Here is a 6,000-nt window from a genome sequence, read left to right on the forward strand (position 1 = left end):
AGAGAAAAATATAATGTTCATTTTCCTCCTTTTTTCCCTCCTTTTCTTTTCCCTCTTTCCCCCCTCCTCCCTCTTTTTTCTTTTCTTTCCCCCCCTCGGGCAGTCCCTTTAGCCCCATTTTTGGCCGAGTGGTTAAGGCGATGGACTAGAAATCCATTGGGGATTCCCCGCGCAGGTTCGAATCCTGCCAACAACGAGTAATGTTTGAATGTGCAAGACGACTGCCTAATTTGCAGTTATTAATCATATCCAGTACTGTCTTTCAAAAGTAATCAGTTGGCTTCCCTTGTGGTACATTTTGTATTTTCTACCCAGCATGGTAATACCGATGGATGATTTTTAATTTTACCGCACCAGGACAACTTATATTAAATCACACATTTATTTCTAACATGAATGATTTGAAGATAGGATTTTTTTTTCGTTACGCCCGCCATTTTCAAAGCATGCAAGTTTCCGTAGTGTAGTGGTTATCACGTTCGCCTAACACGCGAAAGGTCCCCTGTTCGAAACTGGGCGGAAACATGTATTACTGCAATAATATTATTTGGACTTGGAAAACCCCTCTAATCCTCTTGTTGGTGCTCGGCACAGGAAGGTCGACCATCTCTTTCTCGCATTGGGTCTTATGCAGAAATGAATTTCGTTGCAGTTCCACAACTGATTAAAAGCCAGTCATTCCCCATTTACCTAATCTTTAAAATGTCCAACTTTACAGGAAAAAAAGAAACATATTACAGAGATTTTTTACAGGATCTTTTCGTCATGCCCGCCTTTTTCAAAACATTTAAGTCAATAGCTCCACCACCAAACCCCAGCAGCATTAACACCAGACCCCACTAGCTCCACCACCAGACCCCAGGAGCTTCCAACACCAGACCCCACTAGCTCCACCACCATACCCCAGCAGCATCACCACCAGACCCCAGGAGCTTCCACCACCAGACCCCAGGAGTTTCCACCACCAGACCTCAGGAGCTTCCACCACCAGACACCAGGAGCTTCCACCAGACCCCAGCAGCATCACCACCAGACCCCACTAGCTCCACCACCAGACCCCAGCAGCATTACCACCAGACCCCATCCACCACCAAACCCTACTAGCTCCACCACCAGACCCCAGCAGCATTACCACCAGACCCCATCCACCACAAGACCCCACTAGCTCCACCACCAGACCCCAGCAGCATCACCACCAGACCCCATCCACCACCAGACCCTACTAGCTCCACCACCAGACCCCAGGAGCTTCCAACACCAGACCCCACTAGCTCCACCACCAGACCCCAGCAGCATCAGCACCAGACCCCAGGAGCTTCCACCACCAGACCCCAGGAGCTTCCACCACCAGACCCCAGGAGCTTCCACCACCAGACCCCAGGAGCTTCCACCACCAGACCCCAGGAGCTTCCACCACCAGACCTCAGGAGCTTCCACCACCAGACCCCAGGAGCTTCCACCACCAGACCCCAGGAGCTTCCACCACCAGACCCCAGCAGCATCAGCACCAGACCCCAGCAGCATCACCACCAGAACCCAGGAGCTTCCACCACCACACCCCAGGAGCTTCCATCACCAGACCCCAGGAGCTTCCACCACCAGACCCCTCTAGCTGCACCACCAGACCCCAGCAGCATCACCACCACACCTCAGGAGCTTCCACCACCAAACCCTAACAACAACTCAACAACCTCAAAAACCCGGCTCACCTGGAGCCACCCAAAGACCCGGCTCACCGTCCGAACCCGGGGACCCGCTTTTAAGCCCCCCACCGACCGGCCACTGGAGTGAAAGAGCCAGCCCTTGGGCCTGGAGGACCAGGGCCCTGGTACCATAAACACCCAGACGCTCCTAGCACCATGGACAGCACTCTGTCAGATGCTCAAGCGCATATTGTTTTTTACTCATGTTCTGGTTTCAGGACCACAATAAAAACACAATAAAAGCTGAACAGGGTTCCATGGTGTAATGGTTAGCACTCTGGACTTTGACCCCAGGAGCTTCCACCACCAGACACCACTAGCTCCACCACCAGACGACAGCAGCATCACCACCACACCTCAGGAGCTTCCACCACCAGACCCCAGGAATTTCCATCACCAGACCCAAGGAGCTTCCATCACCTGACCCCAGGAGCTTCCATCACCAGACCCCAGGAGCTTCCACCACCAGACCCCACTAGCTGCACCACCAGACCCCAGCAGCATCACCACCACACCTCAGGAGCTTCCACCACCAGACCCCAACAACAACTCAACAACCTCAACAACCCGGCTCACCTGGAGCCACCCAGAGACCCGGCTCACCGTCCGAACCAGGGGACCCGCTTTTAAGTCCCCTACCCCCCTCCCCCCCACTGTGTGGCGGAGTCACATCCTGGTTATACAGCAGTGTGCCGCAGCGGAAGCGTGCTGGGCCCATAACCCAGAGGTCGATGGATCGAAACCATCCTCTGCTACTTAAGAGATCCTCTCATACATGAGATGTGAGAGATTAACTGAAATCTATCCAGAGCTTTTTGGAAACAAGAAAGTGGATGTATGATCTATGAACATACTGCACTGACTGTTGATGAAAATGCATTTAATCAAAATGAGGATGAAAATATGTCTCAACCTAATAAAGTAAAACCAACCATTTTAAAATAAAGACTCTAAATTGTCTATTTCTGAAGATTCACACACACACACACACACACACACACACACACACACACACACACACACACACACACACACACACACACACACACACACACACACATACACACAGCTGACAGGTTGTTGTGGCCGAGTGGTTAAGGCGATGGACTAGAAATCCATTGGGGATTCCCCGCGCAGGTTCGAATCCTGCCAACAACGAGTAATGTTTGAATGTGCAAGACGACAGCCTAATTTGCAGTTATTAATCATATCCAGTACTGTCTTTCAAAAGTAATCAGTTGGCTTCCCTTGTGGTACATTTTGTATTTTCTACCCAGCATGGTAATACCGATGGATGATTTTTAATTTTACCGCACCAGGACAACTTATATGAAATCACACATTTATTTCTAACATGAATGATTTGAAGATAGGATTTTTTTTTCGTTACGCCCGCCATTTTCAAAGCATGCAAGTTTCCGTAGTGTAGTGGTTATCACGTTCGCCTAACACGCGAAAGGTCCCCTGTTCGAAACTGGGCGGAAACATGTATTACTGCAATAATATTATTTGGACTTGGAAAACCCCTCTAATCCTCTTCTTGGTGCTCGGCACAGGAAGGTCGACCATCTCTTTCTCGCATTGGGTCTTATGCAGAAATGAATTTCGTTGCAGTTCCACAACTGATTAAAAGCCAGTCATTCCTCATTTACCTAATCTTTCAAATGTCCAACTTTACAGGAAAAAAAGAAACATATTACATAGATTTTTTACAGGATCTTTTCGTCATGCCCGCCTTTTTCAAAACATGTAAGTCACTAGCTCCACCACCAAACCCCAGCAGCATTAACACCAGACCCCATTAGCTCCACCACCAGACCCCAGGAGCTTCCAACACCAGACCCCACTAGCTCCACCACCATACCCCAGCAGCATCACCACCAGACCCCAGGAGCTTCCACCACCAGACCCCAGGAGCTTCCACCACCAGACCTCAGGAGCTTCCACCACCAGACCCCAGGAGCTTCCACCAGACCCCAGCAGCATCACCACCAGACCCCACTAGCTCCACCACCAGACCCCAGCAGCATTACCACCAGACCCCATCCACCACCAGACCCTACTAGCTCCACCACCAGACCCCAGCAGCATTACCACCAGACCCCATCCACCACAAGACCCCACTAGCTCCACCACCAGACCCCAGCAGCATCACCACCAGACCCCATCCACCACCAGACCCTACTAGCTCCACCACCAGATCCCAGGAGCTTCCAACACCAGACCCCACTAGCTCCACCACCGGACCCCAGCAGCATCAGCACCAGACCCCAGGAGCTTCCACCACCAGACCCCAGGAGCTTCCACCACCAGACCCCAGGAGCTTCCACCACCAGACCCCAGGAGCTTCCACCACCAGACCTCAGGAGCTTCCACCACCAGACCTCAGGAGCTTCCACCACCAGACCCCAGCAGCATCAGCACCAGACCCCAGCAGCATCACCACCAGAACCCAGGAGCTTCCACCACCACACCCCAGGAGCTTCCATCACCAGACCCCAGGAGCTTCCACCACCAGACCCCTCTAGCTGCACCACCAGACCCCAGCAGCATCACCACCACACCTCAGGAGCTTCCACCACCAAACCCTAACAACAACTCAACAACCTCAAAAACCCGGCTCACCTGGAGCCACCCAAAGACCCGGCTCACCGTCCGAACCCGGGGACCCGCTTTTAAGCCCCCCCACCGACCGGCCACTGGAGTGAAAGAGCCAGCCCTTGGGCCTGGAGGACCAGGGCCCTGGTACCATAAACACCCAGACGCTCCTAGCACCATGGACAGCACTCTGTCAGATGCTCAAGCGCATATTGTTTTTTACTCATGTTCTGGTTTCAGGACCACAATAAAAACACAATAAAAGCTGAACAGGGTTCCATGGTGTAATGGTTAGCACTCTGGACTTTGACCCCAGGAGCTTCCACCACCAGACACCACTAGCTCCACCACCAGACGACAGCAGCATCACCACCACACCTCAGGAGCTTCCACCACCAGACACCACTAGCTCCACCACCAGACCCCAGCAGCATCACCACCAGACCCCAGCAGCATCACCACCAGACCCCAGGAGCTTCCACCACCAGACCCCAGGAATTTCCATCACCAGACCCAAGGAGCTTCCATCACCTGACCCCAGGAGCTTCCATCACCAGACCCCAGGAGCTTCCACCACCAGACCCCACTAGCTGCACCACCAGACCCCAGCAGCATCACCACCACACCTCAGGAGCTTCCACCAGCAGACCCTGACAACAACTCAACAACCTCAACAACCCGGCTCACCTGGAGCCACCCAGAGACCCGGCTCACCGTCCGAACCAGGGGACCCGCTTTTAAGTCCCCTCCCCCCCTCCCCCCCACTGTGTGGCGGAGTCACATCCTGGTTATACAGCAGAGTGGCGCAGCGGAAGCGTGCTGGGCCCATAACCCAGAGGTCGATGGATCGAAACCATCCTCTGCTACTTAAGAGATCCTCTCATACATGAGATGTGAGAGATTAACTGAAATCTATCCAGAGCTTTTTGGAAACAAGAAAGTGGATGTATGATCTATGAACATACTGCACTGACTGTTGATGAAAATGAGGATGAAAATATGTCTCAACCTAATAAAGTAAAACCAACCATTTTAAAATGAAGTAAAACCAACCATTTTAAAATAAAGACTCTAAATTGTCTATTTCTGAAGATTCACACACACACACACACACACACACACACACACACACACACACACACACACACACACACACACACACACACACACACACACATACACACATACACACAGCTGACAGGTTGTTGTGGCCGAGTGGTTAAGGCGATGGACTAGAAATCCATTGGGGATTCCCCGCGCAGGTTCGAATCCTGCCAACAACGAGTAATGTTTGAATGTGCAAGACGACAGCCTAATTTGCAGTTATTAATCATATCCAGTACTGTCTTTCAAAAGTAATCAGTTGGCTTCCCTTGTGGTACATTTTCTACCCAGCATGGTAATACCGATGGATGATTTTTAATTTTTACCGCACCAGGACAACTTATATGAAATCACACATTTATTTCTAACATGAATGATTTGAAGATAGGATTTTTTTTTCGTTACGCCCGCCATTTTCAAAGCATGAAAGTTTCCGTAGTGTAGTGGTTATCACGTTCGCCTAACACGCGAAAGGTCCCCTGTTCGAAACTGGGCGGAAACATGTATTACTGCAATAATATTATTTGGACTTGGAAAACCCCTCTAATCCTCTTCTTGGTGCTCGGCACAGGAAGGTCGACCATCTCTTTCTCGC

General features: G+C 51.2%; 5 non-coding genes across 5 annotated transcripts; all 5 read left to right on the plus strand.

Moving 5' to 3' along the window:
- Nucleotides 1-452: 452 nt before the first annotated feature.
- trnav-aac (transfer RNA valine (anticodon AAC)) lies at nucleotides 453-525 on the plus strand. The gene has a single exon. It is a non-coding gene; the product is annotated as a tRNA-Val (tRNA).
- A 2,254-nt stretch (nucleotides 526-2,779) lies between these two features.
- trnas-aga (transfer RNA serine (anticodon AGA)) lies at nucleotides 2,780-2,861 on the plus strand. The gene has a single exon. It is a non-coding gene; the product is annotated as a tRNA-Ser (tRNA).
- A 256-nt stretch (nucleotides 2,862-3,117) lies between these two features.
- trnav-aac (transfer RNA valine (anticodon AAC)) lies at nucleotides 3,118-3,190 on the plus strand. The gene has a single exon. It is a non-coding gene; the product is annotated as a tRNA-Val (tRNA).
- A 2,312-nt stretch (nucleotides 3,191-5,502) lies between these two features.
- On the plus strand, nucleotides 5,503-5,584 carry trnas-aga (transfer RNA serine (anticodon AGA)). Its single transcript has one exon. It is a non-coding gene; the product is annotated as a tRNA-Ser (tRNA).
- A 250-nt stretch (nucleotides 5,585-5,834) lies between these two features.
- Nucleotides 5,835-5,907, plus strand: trnav-aac (transfer RNA valine (anticodon AAC)). The gene has a single exon. It is a non-coding gene; the product is annotated as a tRNA-Val (tRNA).
- The last annotated feature ends 93 nt before the right edge of the window (nucleotides 5,908-6,000 follow it).

This window comes from Cololabis saira, unplaced genomic scaffold (genome assembly GCF_033807715.1).
Source record: "Cololabis saira isolate AMF1-May2022 unplaced genomic scaffold, fColSai1.1 scf025, whole genome shotgun sequence".
NCBI lineage: Eukaryota > Metazoa > Chordata > Actinopteri > Beloniformes > Belonidae > Cololabis > Cololabis saira.